This window comes from Syngnathoides biaculeatus, chromosome 13 (assembly GCF_019802595.1).
Source record: "Syngnathoides biaculeatus isolate LvHL_M chromosome 13, ASM1980259v1, whole genome shotgun sequence".
Classification (NCBI taxonomy): domain Eukaryota; kingdom Metazoa; phylum Chordata; class Actinopteri; order Syngnathiformes; family Syngnathidae; genus Syngnathoides; species Syngnathoides biaculeatus.
Window position 1 is genome coordinate 20,586,416 of NC_084652.1, and position 23,745 is coordinate 20,610,160.

The following is a 23,745-nucleotide window of genomic DNA, read 5'->3' on the forward strand; positions in this document are numbered from 1 at the left end:
ATACCCTGAACTGGTTTCCAGCTAATCGCAGGGGACATAGTGTCACGTCCCATCGGAACGAGAGGTAGGACCCAAATGCAGGAACTCGGAAGACGCAAGGTAGTTCAAGAAGAGACACGTTTATTGTATGCAGAGGTCGGGGATCGAGCAGGCAGTCCGGTGCCGCAGCGGTAGTTGTGACGTCGGGCGAAGAGAACAGATGAGCGGACAGGCAGGAGTCGGTACACGGGGAAACAATCAACGCAGGCAGGAGTGTCAAGGAGTCAGGCTTGCAAGGTTGGTCGGAGAACGGACAGAGGTCGGTACACACAGGTTCAGTCAGGAATACGAGAGTGCTGGAACAGGACATAAAGCTCAACGAACTGGCAGCGGACCAGTCGTCACCGGATCCTATATATACGGGGGATGATCAGGCCGCATGAGGCACAGGTGTGTGCCTCCCAATCAGCGCAGCCGCACAGCTCGTGCTGAAGCGGCAGGATCATGACACATAGAGACAAACAGCCGCACTCACAATCACACCTCAGGTCAATTTAGAGTTTCCAATTAATGTTGCATGTTTTTGGGACGTGGGCGGAAACCAGAGTGTCCAGAGAAAACCCACTCAGGCATGGGGAGAACATGCAAACTACACAAAGGAAGGTCTGGGATTGAACCCGGGACCTCAGAACTGTGAGGCCAATGCATTACAGCTGTGCCACCCACCGTGTCGAAGATGTCACCATATACTGTAAATGATTATCAATATAAGTATTAAATCATTCATTTACAAGTCATGATGATTGGAAAGATCTAAGATCCAGCTATAGTCTCTTGTCAACGGTCAGTCACGTAAATGATTAACAATACTAGCTAAGGTCATCCACCCTCAAGATCTTTTTATTTTAAACTCACACCTTTATCAAAAGGACACTTTAGTAACATTGATTTTTTTTCTTTTGCCCTGCTCTTTCTCCAATTGTTCTTTTTCCATCTCGTCTTTTTCCCTCATTCCTTTTCATTTGTCTCTGTCATTACCCCAACGCGCTTCCTTCATCTCCTTTTGCGTTTTTGGCTCATTCTCTTTCCCAGTGCACCTTCCTTCCTGGTTGTCATGGGAAGGCCAATGCTGTCAGGGAACTTTTCCCAACCTTCTCATCCTCTCATTTTTCATCAGCTCGCCCAAATAAACGTCGCCCTCCACCACACACAAACACACACACACACTGGGCCAGCTCGGCCCCTCCTTCTGGTCTCCTGTCTGTCCGCGGTGCAAATGCATTTGTTCAATACCTCCAGCAAACAGATTAGCAGGCTGTTATCAGCGACAGGGCGACAGTGATAATGGTTTTCACCACATCTTCCCTCTGCTACAGATTAAAATGGAGCAGGTCATCCAGCACAAGCACACAAACACACGCCCGTCCATGCTCACTTGAAGATACTTGCACACACCTTCAGAACCACATAATCATTCCAGTAATGTTGTTTTTTGTAAATACAGTTTTAAAGTCACAGAAGAACATACAATAACTACTGACCAACGGCAGGATGCAGCAATCTTTTTCTTCTTCTGTTCTTATAATGCCTTCCCTCCTCCTATTGTAACTCAGTTCACCAGTTTGTTTCCTTTCCAAGCCATTGTTGCAAGACAGGGCCAAAAGATACAAGAAAAAGTCAGTTTCAATCTGAAACGCAATTGTTTTGGCATTTCACACATACATAATAACTGTTCACATTCAAACAGGCTTTTGTGTTAGTCCGATTAACCCTATATCAGGATGTACATATTAATTTTCAATGTCCAAAATAGGTAAGAAAACCGAATAACCGAATTGGGTCTTAACTAGGCGGATGTTACCCTGTATAAACAAACTGTGACAGTTCAGGCGAGCCTTTGCTCAAGATGTTTGCTTTGATGCCAGACATGATCATAACTATTGGATAAAGCCTCATGTGGATTCAGAATTTTTTTTCCTACACTCGCATGACCCAATTTGAATGTAGAGTATGTTTTGGCAGTGTAAAATGAAAAGAAATCTAATGGAATTGATTATTGTTAGAACTCAATTAGGCATCAATCAAATGTGGATTAAAAAAAATGTGTAAAGTTCAAATTTTTGTACACAATGACATCAACCAAAAAAGTCTCCCCAAAGATCACACCTGTGGGAAATCAAATCTCCAGTGAACGTTCACATGCGCATAGTTCATTAAAAATAGGGGGGGGGGGAATGATCGACGGTGGCATGGAAGAATTCTTAAATGGTTGATAATGCTTAATAATTTAATTTAAATGAAATTGTTTTTATATATATTCTTTATCTGTCCTGCTTGGCTGATCATTATGTACGGTGGAGTATTTATATTGTACTTTTTGTGTCAGAGCTTGACTCCCTTTGTGATTAGTTGTATTATGATGATTATTTTTGAAAACTGCAGACTGACAAATGAAGAGGGACAGGGAGAAAAATGGAGGATAAAGACAAAAGAAGAGACAGGACACGAGCAGTAAGAGAAGCAATCTAAACACAATAGAAAATGATGACTACACACGGGCGATACGGTGGAACAGCTGTAGAGCGTTGGGTGCAGTTCTAAGATCCGGGGTTTATGTCCTGGCCTTGCCTGTGTGGAGTTTGCATATTCTTAAGACCCTAAATTGCCCCTAGGTGTGATTGTGAGTCCGACTGTTGTCTGTCTCTAGGTGCTCTGTAATTGGCTGGCAACCAGTTCAGGGTGTACCCTGCCTCCTGGCTGTTGACAGTTGGGATAGGCTCCAGCACTCCCGCGACTCTTGTGAGAATAAGATCAGAAAATAAATGGATGGATGGATGGATGGATGGATGGATGGATGGATGGATGGATGATGGATGGATGGATGGATGGATGGATGGATGGATGGATGGATGGATGGATGGATGGATGGATGGATACGTGTTACTTTGGAGTTCGGTTTTACAATTACAGTAATAGTAATGCTACACCCTGTGATTGAGGGACAAGACTGAAAGATTAGAAATGGGCACAACAGGCACAGGACCGGAACAGAGGAGGTCAAGGGTCGTGAAAATGTGTGGTGGGTGTCCCTATGTTTTACTTAAACACACACAAATACTCTGTTTGCTGTGGTGTTGTAATGTTAGTTTCAATGTGATGCCATGAGTGTTTACAACATCGTCAGTAATGACCTGCCTACACAAGCAGTGAGTGGGGCTCTGTAAGCTTCTTCTGCTGGCAAATGAAATGCACTTATTTCTAACTCTCTTGTGGGCACCATCATATCATAGCTTACGTACACGCAAAAACATTTGCTAGCATACATGCTAACAGTGTAACCATTGGTTCAAGTATACTTTGTTGAACAAGTCACACAACAACAATTGCAGATGTTGGAACTCAGTGTGCATGTAATGGTGTGAAGTTGTGCGCTATAATAGGAACAGCATGTGGAAGCGCACTTTTATTTTGAAAAACAGCACTTTCTCTGTCATTCATTCTTTTTTGTTCTTCTCAGTGTTATTCATGTTATAAGGAATGGTGTGTTTAATAATGTTCATTGTAGGGGGGAAAATGCTGTTGAATTGTTGGTGGAAGATCTGAGAAACACAGGAAGTAGGCTGCGTGCTTTATTTTGCAGCCATACTTATCGTTTGGCAGGAGGAATTACTTCCTGTTTGTGAGATTCCTGAGTGTAAGGTACGCATTTTTTTTTCTCTTTCACATATTTACATTGTTTTGTTGTATAATGTGAATATAAGTTAGTTTAAACGTTTACAAAGCGGGTGTGGTCACAGAGGTGCATCATTAATTTCAAACATAAACCAGCAAGGTGGAGAAGTCGAGACTATGTGGTCTGTGCAGTGCGAATGAGTGTTAGCCGAGGTCGCGCGGTGATCATGTTTTTGGTGTTGCAGAGTTTTGAGGGTAATTGTGAAGAGAAACCTGTGAACATTCGTGAATGTGTCTCCTTTATAATGCAGGTATGTGAGTCTATGTGAGTTCTTTTATATATATATTTATTTTTATCTGTTGCGATGTAAATCACGTTATTTGTTTTTGTGATATATTTTTCTCTTTTTTATGAGACTTCTGACAGTAAGAGTTTTGAGAGTATTTGTGAAGAGAAATCTTTGAACATTCGTGAATGTGTCTCCTTTATAATACAGATTTCTGAGTGTAAGATTCCTGAGTGTAAGAGAGAGGATTAAACCAGGTTGAGACCAGCCAACGTGTGTGTCTTCTCATCCATCAGCCAAAAAAATACACAACACAGAGTTAGACCCACTACATGGTCATAAGGTGCACCATATTTTTAGGTGCCGTGTCTAATGTGGCGCATCGTCTATTGAGAAGAGAATTTAAGACCTTTACGATTGTGAAAATAGGTGACAATATGGTAAATAATGAAAAAAAAAAAAACTTTGGAAACCAAAATCCGCGTATATGTGGGGCCGCAAATGGGCAGGTGCTCACTGTCTTTTGTTCATTGTTAATGTTTTCATCATGCCATGAGATATATAATGGTTGTAAAATATGTAAAATACTTGGAGTGTACAAAATTGATGTAGGTTGGAGGAAGACAAAGGGTCATCAGTTACTATTAGTAATGATATTTTTAATTTCAAATATGTGTAATATCTCTATACTTCATCGATGAAGCACATTCTTAAATTGCCATCCATCTATCCATTCATCCATCCATTTTCCACACCGCTTTTCTTGTCTAGGCTCATGCGTATCCTGGAGCCTATGCCAGCTAACTTCAGGCAGGAGGTGGGGTTCATCTTGAACTGGTTGTCAGCTTACCACAGTTCTTATATTGGCTTGTTGCATATTAATTTATAAAAAAATAACCCTGTGATTGTGTTGGTATTAAGGCGTGGATAAGTGGTGAGCTTGTTTGACCTTGTGCCGAGTCCTAATCCCACTTCTACTCTGTTGACTTTGTGAACTTGCAATCAGAATGCAACACATCGTGACATCATGGGAAACGTGCTCAAATTCAAAACGAGTTAACGATGAACATAGTGGCACACTACTGTGTTGGCTGGAGGAACTACTCGCTTTGGAAAGTAAAAATATTTGATGACATTTTGACCTTAAAAACAGGACCAGCTAAGAAATATTGAAGATACATTATCAAGTACGCAACGGCAGGTTGGTGACAGCATAGCTCAGGCAAAATGAAAGACAAGCAGGGGCAACATTTCGGCTTGTGAAAAATGCCAAATTTCAAATGCCAATAAAATACCTGATTGTGACTTAGCATCTATTTAGCACGCAATTTTGGAGCTTCTGAACGATCAAGACAATCACAGTCAGGAGTTATGCCATATCACCTGTGACAAAACTCCTTGTAACTGTATTTCTGGGGATGTTGGTCCTTTCGTGACAATTGGTGTTAGCCTCTCCCAGAGTTTTCTGGGTGTGCTCTCCAATGATTCAATGTTACACCGGATGGGGGCATCCCTCCAATTTCCATGCACTCGGAGTGAGTTAAATCACACAAAGCGTGGATTTTATGGCTTCCCCAGACTTGTTGGAGTGATTGATTTATTTTGTGGAACTCAGTAATATGTGTGTTTGCCTCTCCCACTTTCAATTCAAACTATTTTGTGCTTGCTCGACTCAACCAAATGATTAACTGTAAAAACCATCAAAGCTAACCTAAAATCCTCTTTTGATACCCAGCGATGTCCACTACTTTTATACCTGTCACCAACAGTGTGTTTTAGGGGCATTATACATGCATTATGCTGTTAGCTAACCTTCCATGCTGTCCTAATAATTTAAATATTTTCTAAATTATACATGTCACTTGCTAGAATTTACTGCACTTACTGTAAATGTGCTTCCTGTTTGTTTGTTGTCTTTGTGTGTAAGAGAGGAAGCACATGTGTGATAAGATATACATTTTTAATGAGATGGGATAAGATGTGGGTGAGGGCAAGGTCAGGGGTGACACATGCACACACATATAACACATGAAACATGCGTATGCACTCATAGACAACATAATGTGTCTGTGCAGTGTGTAGACCTATGCAGTTATACCCCCGAAGTAGCGCTCTCATTAGACTGGCTGCATGGGATTAACAGCAGCAGTGACATTTGGTGGCTTGTAAGAAACCAGTCTATAAAAGCACAGCAATGAAGAAAGGTGAATGTGTGAGGGGTATGGAAATGTTTTTACGCTCCAAACGCTTTCCTTGACATTGTGTGTTCTGTGTGTACGTATAATTACAGCTGCTGTTGTGCCCGTCGACCAGGCAAAATACAGACCCAACATGTTTACAAGGGAGCCCTTATTGCTCCCCAGTGTTTGTGTTTTACCCATGTATAAGTGAACACTGCAATTGATGACAACCAATCCAGATCGCGCCCTGCCTCACACTCAATGTCAGCTCAGATAGGCCTAAAGGAAAATAGATACTGTAAAAGTGACTATGCAGTTATTGCTTTTGAAACCATTGTTTACACAAACAACTAATTTATTTTTATTGGCCACTTGTAAGATAGCTGTTCTCATTTCCCACTGCCAAGGTCGCTGTAGTCCGGTTACACATGGGAGTGAGACTGGTGTCATAATGGTGACTAAACAGTTAAATTTTGCTGTTGGGTGTTAGATGAAAACGCTACCCGTTATTTTCATTTTTATGTTCGAGTGGTACCTGTGGGAACCACTCAAGGTCCCACCCAAAAAAAAATAAAAAAATAAAAACAAAACAAATTGGATAACTACATACAAAAAAACGTTTCCAAAAGATTGTGTTGTTTGCACAGATCCAGAGATAATACCAATGCTATTAATTGATAACGAATGCAAAAAAAAAAAAAAAAGTTGGGGGATTCTGTGTATCCAAACAAAAAAACATTGTTTTCTAATGGCGTGTCACTAGGAAATTTCACATGCATCAATTTGATAGGACTAGAAACAAATTGGGAATTTTATCAGCATTAATATGTAAAGCCATTTTTGTGCCATTGTCATGGTGGTGCGGCAGTAACTGTCTTTTTGATTTTTTTACGCTGGATGCCTTTCCTGACGCAACCCTTCTGCATTTATTCGGAGAGAGAGCTGGAGCCAATCCCAGCTAACTTCGGGCAGCGGCAGACTCCATCCCGAACTGGTCGCCAGCCAGTCACAGTGCAGATGTCGACACCATCACTGAGCGGGAATTGATCCCACGCTGCTTTCACTCGAAATGTCCCTCTGAGGGAAACCCGAACTACAACGTGGCCCACAAGAGAAATGAGTTTGACATCCCTGCAATACACCATCAGAAAAAAAAATTAACAAGTTACTGTGCTTTAATAATCTTATTACTGCCATTTGTCTATTCCTCCGGTCTGTTTATGAATTCACATCTACTGTACATGCGGTTTTACCCGAACACTGGCATAGACTGAGCAAGAGCTGAATGACATGGACAAAATAGCAGAAAGAAACATGTGGCTACACCTTACACACTGTAAAAGGTCATCTCAGTTGAGTCACCCAAGGGGAAAGGTGAGCAAAGTCCAGCATACAGTGGGTGCAGATTTATATTATCTGAAAATACCTGAAGGCTGGTGAAGATTTAAAAGACACTTGACTCATTTAGGGGTGACTTGGTCGACATGACTTCAAAATGGCTAAATAATATGATAGCATGTTGGGCTGCAACATTGACAGCCGTAATGATATTTTTGTTCATATGCTACTTTTGGACACCTGTAAAGCTGAAAAAATACATTTTACATACATACAAAACAGAACCAATAATTATACTCAGTCAACTATGCCTACCACACATAAGATAAAGAGGCGCAACCTCATTTCAAATAACATTGGTAAACAACTGTGCGGGAGTCACCGAGGCATGAGAGGAGGACTCCATGTGTGCCTCAGTTCAGCACTTTTTCAATTCCTTGTCAGAGTCTAATTGCTGGGGATTCCATATTTGGGCTTATGCTAAATGAAACCCCCACTTTCTTCTCACCATTTCCCAATTTAATGCTACCTTAAACCCGAATGCCATACAAAAGAGTATGTATACTATGGAGGGAGTATTTTAACCGAAAAAGCCTGAGGAACATTTTTTCATTATTATGATTATCTTTTTTACAAATAGGAAACAAAACAGGTTGTTATTAATGTAGAATGCAGCTAACAAGGTAAACTTTAGTTACATCACATGCATGGGCCCTAGGCCACTAATGCGTGTCATTACAACAGAAATCCCAATACAATGTACCCTGGAGGTAATGACTAAAACAACTCCTAACACCACTTGTCAGAAATGGAAAAGTGTTTATCCAACAACTAAGGCAGTAAATGATAAACTGGTATTTTCTACTAATGTTGCATTGTCTAATTTCTCCTGTGTTAGCTTTACAGGGACAGATTTTAAGGTGGGAAGTTTCAACAAAACATGGTGTCATGATATCCATCTACAAACTGCTCCCATGCAGCAATTTGTTGTGGTGGTGTGTTGGTCAAAAGTTGTATGACATACTGATAAATGCAGAAGGAACGTGTACACTGGTATCACTGCTCTTATCTGTGACTGTGTTTCCATCCAAAGCAGAGGATATACAATTGGCCGCATCCATCTTTGGACCTCCCCTTGGGTTCTCCCGAAGGCGAAGGTCATCTAGGAAAGATGGAGATCTGACATACATTGATGCAAATGGCATCCCAACTGCATACCAGATGAGTATAAATTGGTTAACGAGATTGCTGCAGGATGAGAATCCATCTTGTTATGGATAACTCTGAATAAAAACATTGACAGAATCAACTACATACATTACAATGTACAGAAACTAAGTAATTATACGGAAGCAGGCTTTACTGCCATGAGGGAACAACCAGCTGCAACCTCACTCATGACGTTCCAGCACCGCATAGCGGTCGACATGCTCCTGGCCAAGAAGAGTGGCGACTGCTCAATGTTCGGTGACCAGTGTTGTTTATTCCAAATATCACAGCACCTGATGGGTCACGCACAAGGGCCATTCAAGGCCTCCGCATCCTGAACCACAAGATGATGGAGCACTCTGGTGTAAACACATCAGCCAGGTCAGAGTGGTGGGAAGAAAAAAAAAAAAGTTTGGCAAATCTAAAAATTTGGTGTTCTCTGTCCTAGCTTCTATAGCTGTTTGCAGCTATTCTTGCATTGTGTGGATGTTGTTCTATTCCCTGCATAAAGGCATCACTTAATCAACTTATAACCACTGTTATTGCCCCGACAAATGCAAAATTGGCAAAAATATATCCACTATTGGCACCACAGAGTAATGACAGTGATATTGTTGACCACGATGATGATGTTATGGCTTCTCTTCCAGACCTGTTCTCTGATCCAGAAGATTACAAGTAAATAGTGCTATATTTTCCTCCGAGTGTAAGCCGAAAGGGTGATCTATTAGATGATTTAAGGATTTGAGCAAATGTAGGATAAACAGGAGGATAATGTAGAAATGATTGTAAATAGTATTAAGTAACTGCTTCTGACTGTAATGAAGAAATGCTTTGCTCTGCTCCAATTCAGTTACTGCTCTGCCTGCAACAAAGAATGCTTTGCTCTGCCTGCAATGAAGAATGCTTTGCTCTGCCTGCAATGAAGAATGCTTTGCTCTGCTATAGAAAATGTGGTAGGAAATGTAAGATAAACAGGGGGGAAATGTAGGAATAATTGTGATCATAATTAGCATACATCTGCTTCCCATAAAGAAATGCTTTGCTCTGCTCTAGATAACGTGGCAGCCTCCTAGCAGGAGATAGCAAGAACAACATCTAATCATCAGAAATGTTAGAACTGCTGCCTGTTAAAGAAATGATGACCACACATGTATTCAGCAATCTTCCACAAATGCACACGCATATGAACAAACATGTACACCTTGTTTCAAACTGTTTTGCTTGTCGTCTCCTTTTTGTAACATCCATGTAAATAAGGGGCGTCTTAAAACTAAATAAATAGAGGTGCTGAGGAAAAGATAATCAGTGAGTGCAGTAGTGAATTGTACGAGACAGTTCCTCTCCTCTCTCCTCGCGAGACTTGAACTGGTGTGTTTGGTTCCTTCTTTGTCCTGTTTAATGAATGTCTGATTGGTGAACCTGACACATGTTCTTTACTGCTTATCATCACGAAGGTCGCGGGGAGTGCTGGAGCCTATCCCAGCTGTCAACGGGCAGGAAGCGGGGTACACCCTGAACTAGTTGCCAGCCAATCGCAGGGCACATCGAGACAAACAGTCTTACTTACTTACTTACTTACTTACAATCACGCCTAGGGGCAATTTAGAGTGTCCAATTAATGTTGCATGTTTTTGGGATGTGGCAGGAAAGCGGAGTGCCCGAAGGAAACCCACGCAGGCACGGGAGAACATGCAAACTCCACACAGGCGGGTCCGGGATCGAACCTGGGACTTCAGAACTGTGAGGCCAACACTTAACCAGCTGATCAACCATGCCACCAGAAAGAATGTGGGAAAAAAGAAAAAAAAACACCAGCTAGTTTGACAGAGCTTCATAGAATGTGACAATGGAGCATCCGGGATTCACAGCTGTGGTGTCGTCGAGCAAGAGACTGGTACCCTAAACTGCTCCCCGATTTGAACAGTGCCTTCTCCAGACTGGATGTCCTGTCGCTTTCCACATATGTTCAATGGGATATAGACTAGAGCTCAGAGGGGGACACACCCACCTTCAAGACCTAAATGCTAAAAGTAAGTTTCTTTCAGTTTGTCGTGTTAGGGGTAGCCACAGTGTGACACCTCAGATGAACGCTCATATTTGTTTGGCACAGTTTTCATGCCAAATGCCCTTCCTGATGCAACCCCTCTTGGGGAGTAGAGGCCTCAGTGAGATACAAACTCACAACCCCTGGTTTAGCAAACCAATGCTCTAACCACTGCATTCTGGGGCCTCTCTTCAAGAGCTAATGCTACTTTCCCAAAAAATTCCAGTTTTCTCATCTGCCCTGGAGGTTTGTAACGTGTCACTATGTATGATGGAAAACTCCAGTCGCTTTGCCAAATCTTTTCTGCCAAAGCGAACCAGCTTTTTTTCCTCTTACCACTGACTCTTAATTGGTGTTTAGTGGTTTGGATGCTTGAAGTTTCAAGAAACAAGATATATTAGCATTGAACAATCAGCTACAGTCCCATGGGGGAATAAACATACAAAGCCATATCCTGGTACTTACTCCTTGTGCTGGTCACCAGCCATGCCACACACTGTTGTAAGGTGGCATTCAATCAGTCATCCATCATGGTTGCATTGACACTCTGTCCAAGCTGATCCCACAAGTGTTTATTGGGGTTAAGTTCAAGACTGCTGCCAGCCCATTGTATCCTCTCCACTCTCAAATTCTGAAGGTAATCTCTAAGAAGCTCCACTCTGTGGGGCTGAGTGTTGTTATCTTGAAGGCTAGGGTTCAGGACCTGCCTTTGGAGAAATGGGTTTGGGACATTCACCCTATGATCCAATTACTGTGGGCCAAATCTGGACTCAATGCTGCCCATAAAGGTTTCCACATGTTAAAATTTTGCTTACACCAGCAGAAGCTCAAAATAAAAGTCACCGGCAACAGCAAAATAAGTTGTTTGGCGACAGACAAAAATTTTATTTTTTTTTTATTGGTGGAACCCATATAACGTACAGTCAATATATACCCACATAACCATATACTTTATTTAACTTTGAGCAATGTCTTTCAGAAACTAAATATGTTAACATGTCTGAGGAAAATAATTAATCATGGGTTGTTAAAAGGGCGTTCTGAGGTCCCAGGTTCAATCCCAGACCCGCTTGTGTGGAGTTTGCATGTTCTTCCCGTGCCTGCATGGGTTTTCTCCGGGCACTCCGGTTTCCTCCCACATCCCAAAAATATGCAATATTAATTGGACACTCTAAATTGCACCGAGGTGTGATTATGAATGTGACTGTTTGTCTCTATGTGCCCTGCGATTGGCTGGCAACCAGTTCAGGGTGTACCATGCCTCCTGCCCTTTGACAGCTGGGATAGGCTCCAGCACTCTGCGCGACCCTTGTGAGGATAAGCCATAAAAAAATGGATGGATGGATTGTTAAAAGAAAACAGCACATAATTTTGAACTTGTAGTATAATTTGATGGCGACTACATAGCAGATGCAAATTAGAGACAAAGTATAACTCAATATTGTTTCGTTTTAACAAAAAGTGGAGAAAAACAGAAAATTCTGCTTTGACTGTTACTGGACAAGAAAGCTTCTCCAACTTTTATCGCGATGAACAGAGGATGGCAAAAAAACTCTATGTATGTATTTTTTGTACGAGAATCAAGTCCACTTGCTCAGTTAAAGAACTCTGTGTGTTGTGATCAAGTATGATTATATTCAGTTTGCACTGAATAGTAAAATAACCATTTCAGTATTGTTCAATAGTAAGAAAATGCAAGATCTTGGGTTAGGAACCCAATACAGTGAACACTACTGTTGTTTGATTTTGGTCATGCCGCAACAGTTCACGTTACCTTCATAATTACAATAAAACAGACCTTGTGTGGACAGCACATTCATTAGAGCTGTGATCCTAAAAACCGAACCAATCCACAAAAACGTACATTTTTTTTCTCCTGACTGAGTTTCATTCCCTCTCTTTTGTCCACACTTTTCTATTCCCCCTTTACCGCTACTTGCCATTTCATCATTTCTCCTCCTCTCCAGGCCATTTCACACCATTTCTTTTCTCTTTTCACCAGGTTTCCCCTCTCCGCCGTCCACATCTATCCCTCTGTCATGGCAGCGATGATTATGACAAGTGAGCATAATGCATAGCCATGAATAGGACTGTCCGTTTGATTGTGATGTATAGTTTTTCATTACTGCTTCCCAGCCCCTGTCATTAAGCAAAGGCTGAATGGAAGAAGCGAGGGAAGGATGGTGTTGGTAGGGTATCTATTTATCCACTATTTTTTTTTTTTTTAAGAGAGAAAAAAAATAATCGCCCACCATGTATGGTGGCAATCAGAGAAAAAGCAATCCGACATGGGATTTGGGACCCCCTCATTAACATACGATTAATACCTCTGTGGTGTTTTTTTTTTTTACATGAAAAAGAGGAAGAAGGATGGAGTGTGGGTATTTAATACACGATGACAAATGTTTTTTTCATAAGAAATGCATGTAAAATACAAAATGTTTTTTGATCAATTGACTTAAATCTTTTGGGGGGTTTTCTCCCTTAAGGAGACTAGACTATTCACGCAAATGGCTTCCAATTATTTTTTATAGCTTAAATGAATAAATGTCCAACCGAAGAAGTGGTTACATTGTTGACCAAAACTAGTTCACTCAAAACTCACCTCATTTTATATTGGACCTTTTTTTTTAATTTAACATTTTGAACTCATACAATGTCTTAGACCATTTGCAAAAAGGATGGAGATGGCTGTAGTGAACACTTATTTCCAGAAGAGGGAGGAACATATAGTGACCTACAAGAGGGAGGTAGAAGCACGCAGGTGGATTATATTTTGTCCAGACGATGTAATCTGAAGGAGGTTACGGACTGTAAAGTAGTGGTAGGGGAGAGTGTAGCTCGACAGCATAGGATGGTAGTGTGTAGGATGACTCTGGTGGTGGGTAGGAAGATTAAGAAGACAAAGGTAGAGCAGAGAACCATGTGGTGGAAGCTGAGAAAGGAAGAATGTTGTGCGGCCTTTCGGAAAGAGGTAAGACTGGCTCTCAATGGACAGTAGAAGCTCCCGGAAGACTGGACAACGACAGCCAAGGTAATCAGAGAGAGAGGCAGGAGAGTACTTGGTGTGTCTTTTGGTAGGAAAGGGGAGAAGGAGACTTGGTGGTGGAACCCCAAAATACAGGGAGTCATACAAGAAAAGAGATTAGCGAAGAAGAAGTGGGATACTGAGAGGACTGAGGAGAGGCGAAAGGAGTACATTGAGATGTGACGTAGGGAAAAGGTAGAGGTGGCAAAGGCTAAACAAGAGGCATATGAAGATATGTACACCAGGTTGGACACGAAAGAAGGAGAAAAGGATCTCTACAGGTTGGCCAGACAGAGGGATAGAGATGGGAAGGATGTGCAGCAGGTAAGGGTGATTAAGGATAGAGATGGAAATGTGTTGACTGGTGCCAGTAGTGTGCTAAATAGATGGAAAGAATACTTTGAGAAGTTGATGAATGAAGAAAATGAGAGCGAAGGAAGAGTTGAAGAGGCAAGTGTGAAGGACCAGGAAGTGGCAATGATTACTGAGGGGGAAGTCAGAAAGGCACGACAAAGGATGAAAATGTCACGCCCCATCGGAACGAGAGTAGGACCCAAATGCAGGAACTCGGAAGACGCAAGGTAGTTCAAGAAGAGACACGTTTATTATATGCCGAGGTCGGGGATCGAGCAGGCAGTCCGGTGCAGCAGCGGTAGTTGGGACGTCGGGTGGAGAGAGCAGATGAGCGGACAGGCAGGAGTCTGTACACGGGAGAACAATCAAAGAAGGAGTCAGGCTTACAAGGTTGGTCGGAGAACGGACGAAGGTCGGTACACACAGGAATACTGGAGCACACGAGCGGGACATGAAGATCAGACGAACTGGCCCCGGCCAGTTGTCATCATAATCAGGCTGCATGAGGCGCAGGTGTGCACCTTCCAATCAGAGCAACCGCGGACACCCGCCCAGCCCAGGCTGGAGCGGCAGGATCATGACAGTACCCCCCCCCCCCCTCAAAGGCACGGCTCCCAGACGTGACTAAACGAAAGAAACAGACAATAATTATTAATACAGGCAGGGGTGGGCGGAAGGGGGTCCGGAGGAGGGCACGCACCCCCCCCCCCAACCCCAGACTGGTGGCCATCCAGGCCACCAAACACAAGGCGTCCAGGTGGACAGGTCAGGAGGACGACCCGGACGCCAAGCACCAGGGTCCCCAAGGGGCGATTCCGGTGGACGACCTCTGTGAGGAACCAAACGGCGAAGCAGGAACCAGAACGAGGCAGGCCACAGCTCCGGACAAGAACCTCCCACGCCGTAGTTGCCAGACAACCAGGGATTGGTCGCCACCGAGGCTTGATCAGTAGGCAGCCGTGGATTGGTCACCAATGAGGCCAAGTCATGAAGCGGCTGGTAACCATCTGGAGCGAATAGGATGATGGAGAGAAGGACCAGAGCCATGACCGCCACCATTACCATCCCGAAGTCTCTCCAGCTCCAGGGTGGCTCATCAGAACTCCCCAGCTCTTGTCGGACAGGAACGTGAGAAGGCGGCGACCCCATCGCCAGCGCCACCTCCTGGACAGGAACGTGAGAAGGCGGCGACCCCATCGCCATCGCCACCTCCTGGACAGCAACGTGAGAAGGCGGCAACCCCATCGCCATTGCCACCTCCTGGACAGCAACGTGAGAAAGCGGCGACCCCATCGCCCCCTCCTGGACAGCAACGTGAGAAGGCGGCGACCCCATCGCCCCCTCCTGGACAGCAACGTGAGAAGGCGGCGACCCCATCGCCATCGCCACCTCCTGGACAGCAACGTGAGAAGGCGGCGACACCATCGCCCCCTCCTGGACAGCAACGTGAGAAGGCGGCGACACCATCGCCCCCTCCTGGTCAGCAACGTGAGAAGGCAGCGTCAGTGTAACCGTCGCCACCTCCTGGACGGGAACGTATGGACGTGCTCATCGCCGACAGAGCAGGAGTGTGGAGCGTCCGCGGGACGGTCGCAGACGAAGCAGGAGTGTGGAGCGTCCGAGGGCCGGTCGCCACTGGTACTCCAGAGCACGGACGAGAAGCGGCTGTGGAAACGTCGCCACCTCCTGGACAGCAACGTGAGGCGGCATCGGGTCGGTCCCCACTGCCACGTGAGCTGGCAGTGCATCCGTTGAAACAGCAACGTGGGCGTGGCGCTGTGGCGAATCTATTTCCAGGGCAACGTGAACGAGAGTCGGCAGAGAGTCAGTCGAAACTGACACGTGGGCGTGTCTCGGGAGCGGGTCAGTTCCGACTGCCGCGTGAACTCTGCTCGGAACAGCCAAAACTGCGACGTGCACTTGAGGTGGCGAGTCCGTTCCCACTCCGGCGTGCACTTGGCAAGGGGGCGGGTCGGTTTCCACGGCAGCGTGAACCTGAGCAGGCGGAGAGTCCGTCGAAACTGACACGTGGGCGTGTCTCGGAAGCGGGTCAGTTCCAACTGCCACGTGAACCTGCATCAGCAGCGAGTCCGTCGCCGTTGCGACGTCAGAGTAGCTCGGCTGGTTCGCCAATCCTTGCCGGACCTGGGCCGTGAGAGCCGCCAATTCCGCGCTCTGCCGCTCTATCTCCGCCCGCATTTCATGGTAGAACGCCTCGTGATTTGGAGACTCCTCCTCCCTCTGGGCTGGAAGCTTCGCCACCAGCTGTGGGTCTGCCGGTTTCGCTGTTGCCGGCGAGGAGTGGGAGGACGGTGTCTTCGTTGCCGCGCAGCGAGAGACACCAGGGAGCGCCTGGCCGGGGCGTCTCCTCTGGCCGCCACGCGGAGGTCCCGGGTAGATTGCCAAGCGGGTTCCCTCATACGGATTGGTGTACTTAAACCTACCGGGTGAAGACGTTCGGGTGCTGGAAACGCGGGAGATGAAACAAACTGACTGGGATGAAAGATCGGACGAGCAGATTCATAGTCAGAATAATCGGAGTCGTACTCCGGCAGCCGGTCATACAAATTACGGTCCTCCTCATACTCCGAAAAGTCAGAGTCCAGAAGAATATGAGGAGCCGGACGGGTCGTGTTCGGGACGTATTCATACCTCGCTGGCGGAGCATAAGACACGGAAGTGGAGGACGTCAGGGAGCCTACCCGGATTGGACAGGCTTGGTCCTCCGGCAGACGGTCTACCTTGCGTCGGTCCCGGCGACGCCGGGTCTTTCCTACTGGGTCCTGTATTGGCCAGTTCGTTCTGTCACGCCCCATCGGAACGAGAGTAGGACCCAAATGCAGGAACTCGGAAGACGTAAGGTAGTTCAAGAAGAGACACATTTATTATATGCCGAGGTCGGGGATCAAGCAGGCAGTCCGGTGCAGCAGCGGTAGTTGGGACGTCGGGTGAAGAGAGCAGATGAGCGGACAGGCAGGAGTCTGTACACGGGAGAACAATCAACGCAGGCAGAAGTATCAAAGGAGTCAGGCTTACAAGGTTGGTCGGAGAACGGACGAAGGTCGGTACACACAGGGATACCGCAGCACACGAGCGGGACATGAAGATCATACGAACTGGCCCCGGCCAGTTGTCATCGCGGTCATATAAATCCACAGCATAATCAGGCTGCATGAGGCGCAGGTGTGCACCTTCCAATCAGAGCTACCGCGGACACCCGCCCAGCCCAGGCTAGAGCGGCAGGATCATGACAGAAAAATGGAAAGGCAGTTGGTCCTGATGACATACCGGTGGAGGTATGGAAGCAATTTGGAGAGATGGCTGTGGAGTTTTTGACCAACCTCTTCAACAGAATACTAGCGGGCGAAAAGATGCCTGAAGAATGGAGGAAAAGTGTTCTAGTTCCCATTTTTAAGAACAAAGGGGATGTTCAGAGCTGTGGGAACTATAGAGGAATAAAGTTGATGAGCCACACAATGAAGTTATGGGAAAGAGTAGTGGAGGCTAGACTCAGGACAGGAGTAAGTATCTGCGAGCAACAGTATGGTTTCATGCCGAGAAAGGGTACCACAGATGCATTATTTGCCTTGAGGATGCTAGTGGAAAAGTACAGAGAAGGTCAGAAGGACCTACATTGTGTCTTTGTGGAGCTAGAGAAAGCCTATGACAGAGTACCAAGAGAGGAACTTTGGTACAACATGCGTAAGTCTGGTGTGGCAGAGAAGTATGTTAAAATAGTACAGGACATGTATGATGGCAGCAGAACAATGGTGAGGTGTGTCTTAGGTGTGACAGAGGAATTTAAGGTGGAGGTGGGACTGCATCAGGGATCAGCTCTGAGCCCCTTCCTGTTTGCAGTGGTAATGAATAGGCTGACAGATGAGGTTAGACTGGAATCCCCTTGGACCATGATGTTCGCAGATGATATTGTGATATGCAGTGAAAGCAGGGAGCATGCAGAGGAACAATTAGAAAGATGGAGACATGCACTGGAAAGGAGAAGAATGAAGATTAGCCGAAGTAAAGCAGAATATATGTGCGTGAATGAGAAAAGTGGAGGGGGAAGAGTAAGGCTACAGGAAGAAGAGATAGCGAGGGTGGACGACTTCAAATATTTAGGGTCAACATTCCAGAGCAATGGTGAGTTTGGTAAGGAAGTGAAGAAATGGACCAAGCAGGTTGGAACAGCTGGCGAAAGGTTTCTGGTGTGTTATGTGACAGAAGAGTCTCTGCTAGGATGAAGGGCAAAGTTTAGAAAACAGTGGTGAGGCCGGCCATGATGTACGGATTAGAGACGGTGGCACTGAAGCAACAACAGGAAGCAGAACTGGAGGTAGCAGAAATGAAGATGTTGAGGTTCTCGCTCGGAGTGAGCAGGGTGGATAGGATTAGAAATGAGCTCATTAGACGGACAGCCAAAGTTGGATGTTTTGCTGACAAGGTTCGAGAGAGCAGACTTCGATGGTTTGGACATGTTCAGAGGCGAGAGAGTGAGTATATTGGTGGAAGGGTGTTGAGGATGGAGCTGCCAGGCAAAAGAGCGAGAGGAAGACCAAAGAGAAGGTTTATGGATGTGGTGAGGGAAGACATGAGGGCAGTTGGTGTTAGAGAGGAAGATGCAGGAGATAGGCTAAGATGGTAAAAGATGACACGCTGTGGCGACCCCTAACGGGACAAGCCGAAAGGAAAAGAAGAAGAAGAAGAAGACGACAATGTCTTAGACCATACACGTTACTCATTGGACCATCCTGACACCGAGAAATCAGTCCTGCATTAGCTGGATCAAGTCAAATTTAGTGATTTATAACTATTATCTAGAAACAACGAAGGACAGAAAGAAAGAGGATATTAGAACAGAAATTACTTAGATAATACAGTACTGTATAAAGATGACCTGGGTGAGCTAAATGATTGTTTCATATTTTTGCAAGCAAAATCATCTTACACAGTGGGTGTTCAAATAATGCTTCTTTGAACATCCTCTTTGTGCCTGCACTATCGTCGCTAAACACCAACTATTATTTACTGTATCTGTCTAACATAGTTGTCTTGTATTCCAAGAAGATGGCGTTGTCTGACTTCATCCTCCCTGGATTTAATCACTATGGCTTCATTACAAATATACTCAACAGTCTAATCAGTCTTACTAAGTAATAAGCAAGTCACATACTGTATGTAGGATTTACCAATACTAAATAAGAAAGATTGCATACATAAACCATCAGAAGGGCATTCGCTTGTGCTCAGGATTGCAACAGGAATGTACAAAAAAAACACAAAATGAGGCAATGAACATAAATGCTATCGATAAGATACACCAAATAATGCACAGATGATTTTATACTTGAGACTACATGAGTCCTGGCATGCACACATTATGGAAACAATGAGTCCCAGCCCTGGAACAATGAGTCCTTGCAACTTATCACCACAGAATTCAGATGTGGTCATCTTCCACTCCATTTCAGCTCATACTCATGGTCCTGCTCTATTGTTGATTATTATTTTTTTTTTTTGTAGTTGTTACTCATTAACATTTCATAGCGTTTAGGCCTGCCACAATAGCAATTTTTTTAGAACAATGTATTTTTTGAAAAACTTCCAAGATAAACGATATCATTGACTTTGTTTTTTTTTTTTTTTTTTAATCCCACTGATATATAGAGCATAACAAAGAATTGTAGAGACCTTACAAATTCTGCCTTGATAATCAGACTTGAGAACAATTGTCTAATATTCTCTCATTTACTAAATATAAGTAGGGCTGTTTTTCACAATGAGAGCAAGTGGCAGCATGGTGGCTCAGCTGGTAAAGCATTGGCTTCACATTTCTGAGGACCCGGGCTCGATCCTGACAATGCCTGTGTGGAATTTGCGTGTTCTCCTCCTTGCCTGCGTGGGTTTTCTCCAGGCACTCTGGTTTCCTCCCACATCCCAAAACATGCAACATTAATTGGACACTAAATTGCCCCTAGGTGTGATTGTGAGTGTAGCTGTTTGTCTCTATGTGCCCTGCGATTGTCTGGCAACCAGTTCAGGGTATACCCGGCCTCCTTCCCGTTGACAGCTGGGATACGCTCTAGCCCTCCCCACGACCCTCGTGAGGATAAGTCGCAAAGAAAATGGATGAATGGATGTTTTTCACAATGAAAGCAAGTAAATAAAAAGAAGCTTATTCCTGTTCAAATAAATTGATTTGAAAAGATTGTGTTTCCCTTTTCTGTTTGGTGAGGGTGAAATCTTAAATAATTTTACATTTTAATTTAACAAATCTTGATTGAATCCTTTCAGAGGTAATGTTTGTTCAAATTCTTTGTTTTAGTTGACAGTGGAGTTCTACAGTACATAAAAAATTTACTTTTAATAAGGGTCCCCAGTGGGAACTTCCTATCAAGAAGTACAAACAAAAATGACTTTGCTTGTTCCAGTTTAAGCTCCAATTGTTCCAAATTTTCAACTCGTAAACACACACACACACACACAAAACTTGATAGATAGATAGATAGATAGATAGATAGATAGATAGATAGATAGATAGATAGATAGATAGATAGATAGATAGATAGATAGATAGATAGATAGATAGATAGATAGATAGATAGATAGATAGCGTAAGAGTAATTTGTTTCTTTTTCATATATAGAAAACCAACAGTTTCTATTTTTTTAATTCATATTGCGCATAAAAGATATTGCAACTAGATAACATTTTAGCATTTTGTACTACTACAAGTTTGGGAAATGTTCAGTGTGTTCAAAATAAAATGAAGAAACCTCGAGAGACAAAAATATTTAATTGATCTCCCTTTTCCTAAATCCTTTGTTTTGGGATGATGTTTGGAAGCCATTCTTTTCTTAATCCTCTCTGGCCTTGTTTGGCACTTTTTTTCACCAACTGGACTGAAAGTTTTACCACTTACAGATCATTTAGAATGGCCACAAATGTGCTTGCACACTTATGTAGGTAAACCAAGTTGTGTGTCAATAGATGCACACTCACGGTACTTTTTGTGCATCTGGGTTGAGTGACACACATCAAAGGAGATCCATGCAGTGTGTATTTCTAAAACTGTTACGAATAATGATGACTTATGAATCTAATAATTTGAGGACCGCAAAGCACCAGTTTGGTAGTTACTAACAGTTACTAATATTCATTAAGAAGTCCTGTGCAGTGTCTCGCTGTGCTGTTTTCATGGCAGTGGGTTTGGATTTGTCTTCTGCCTTGAAAGTATTCACTGCCCTCACAGCGTATTAAAAAATAATACAGTGTGCCGCAGTTATATTGTATTATTGTTCTCTGATGAATACATAGACGTCATGCCTCCCCACAGCTGTGTCCTGCTTAGTCACTGTCAGTAATCATCTACTAAATGTCTAAAACATACGAGATAGTGTTGTTTTTCCTGGGAAACTTACTTTTGCACACTAATGGTCCCAGTTGCACGCGATCTAGACAAAAACATGACATGACGTATGAGAAAGGAAGTACGTACACACAGAAAACAAGTAGGATGTCAACCTGCTGTCATTATTTGCCAGTTAGAATTTTAACTCCCATATTAATGTAACTCTAATGAGATAGTTATAAAAAACTATTTTTAAAAACTATATTATCCTGGTAGATACCGAATACTTTATACTTACTTTATACCAGCAGTCTGAAAGTCCTGTAGTTTATTCTAAATGCTAGCTTGTGAAAAGAGCCTGAAAAAATAGCCAATAGGTTTGTTTTATTGGTAATTGCCCCACAAACATCCCATGAAGTTGCCGTTAATGTTAAACCAATGAGAATGGGATGCTTGTTGCTTTGAGCGTTAACTTGTAAGTGCTGACCTATTAGTAGGATACAATAGGTAATAAAAAAACAGATTTGCTTGGAGAATGTTGCCCTACACTGCTGGAATGGCTGACTGGCACTTTGGAATCTATTAGCCTTTGTGTAAATGGCTTGTTGCTTTTACACACCCTGACTCTGGAACGTAGCCACTCACTTTATAATTAGTCCTGCATTTCTGCCAAAGAACCGATGACTTAACCCGAGCACGGGCTCCCTCACACACACACACGTAGACACAAATTTAACAATTAGTGTGTAGTAAGTGAAAAGGAAATTATGTATATGACTGAGGAGTCCAGGAGATTCTTGCTTATTCAATTCAAACAGATTCGGCGTCATTACCATATCCTGAGCATCTGACTTAATTAGGAGCATCCGTGAAAGAGGGATGAGAGGGATGAGGGAGACGGAATTTTAACAGCATCCATTCGCCTCATGAAGAGGTTATTAGGAGTCGAGGCTGAAGATGGCCGCTAATGATGTGTTGGGGAAATTAGGCCGATCAAACATTAAAAGCCAAAGCCCCCTCCTGTGGGTAGAAAAGCAGCCAAATGGGTCAATTAGAGAGGTATTATTTCTCTCTTTCTCTCTCCCTCACAAGAAAGGCAAAACAAGTGGAAGCTGATCTGCATAAAGTGTTTATCAAGACAGACATGTCCACTTAGGGCCAATCACGCTGAAATACCTCATCCAGCTTGATGAAAACGAGATGGGGGGGGGGGATAAATTGGGAAGCCATGTATCTCTGTGTGAGTGTGTTTTTGGTTAATTAACAAGACAATCGTGCTTTTGATTTGTCACGCCTGTGTTCTGTCGCCAGAGTTGGAAACAGGTTTTTATGCAGTTGGAATGCAAAAGGAGCAGACGAGGAAGCCAGGAAAAGAGGACGGTTGGGGTGGGGCATGATAGCAGTGGTCCTCAATCAAGCAATAGTCTTAGTAGGACCCGCATAATGCCCAAGTCGCCATAAATTAGAGAAACAAGAATAGAGTTAACTGGCAAGGCATTTGAAATTGCTTAAAATAAAGTACAGACAAGCAACCCAGTGTGTACCCAGACTCTTGCTTGGATAGGCTATGAATTTTAAAAATAATAATAATAATTAGGCTGGATGTGAGTACAGTGATTTGGAATCCGTCTCTGCTCTGTTTTTTTTTTTTTTTTTTAATGGCCCACCTTTGTATTTCATTATCTTTGATGTCCTTTTATCAGGTTTGCGAGATGATTTGGGTTGTAAATGTTTTAGATGACTGTTAAGGGTTTTTTTTTCTGTTTGGTTCAAAACAAAGATGGCTGGATATGTGATAAATATTTTATGTTGTTCTCCTTAATTTGAATATAGAAAACAGCTTTGCTCCAACTGGTGTTTATGAGGTTAGGGTTAGGGAACGTCTTATGGTGGCTGAGCGTTCACAGCAACATCACATTTTGATCCTTTGATGTGTGGTCTTACTATCATCGTGAAGCAGAATTCACCAAGCTTTGGATTGTTTGCCCAATAATAGGAAACGGGAGCGAGGCTGAGACCCAAGTAATGTTGCAATCCCAAAACCTGCCAAGATACTGTTCCCTCAATTTGATTGGATGGAGATTGCAACATTGATGTTCAAGCAAGTGTTGTCCAAACACGCTGCTGATGTAATGTATTTAAATATTTCTTGATGCATCAAACCGTATGAAAAAATTGATTTTTGTGGCATGTTTCAACATCTTAAGGGTAGCATACCAAAACAGTTCTTTTTATGCTGGAATAAAACAAGCCCCGTTTTGGGGGGGAAATTTGAATATTGAAATACTGCTGAGGTCTGTTTT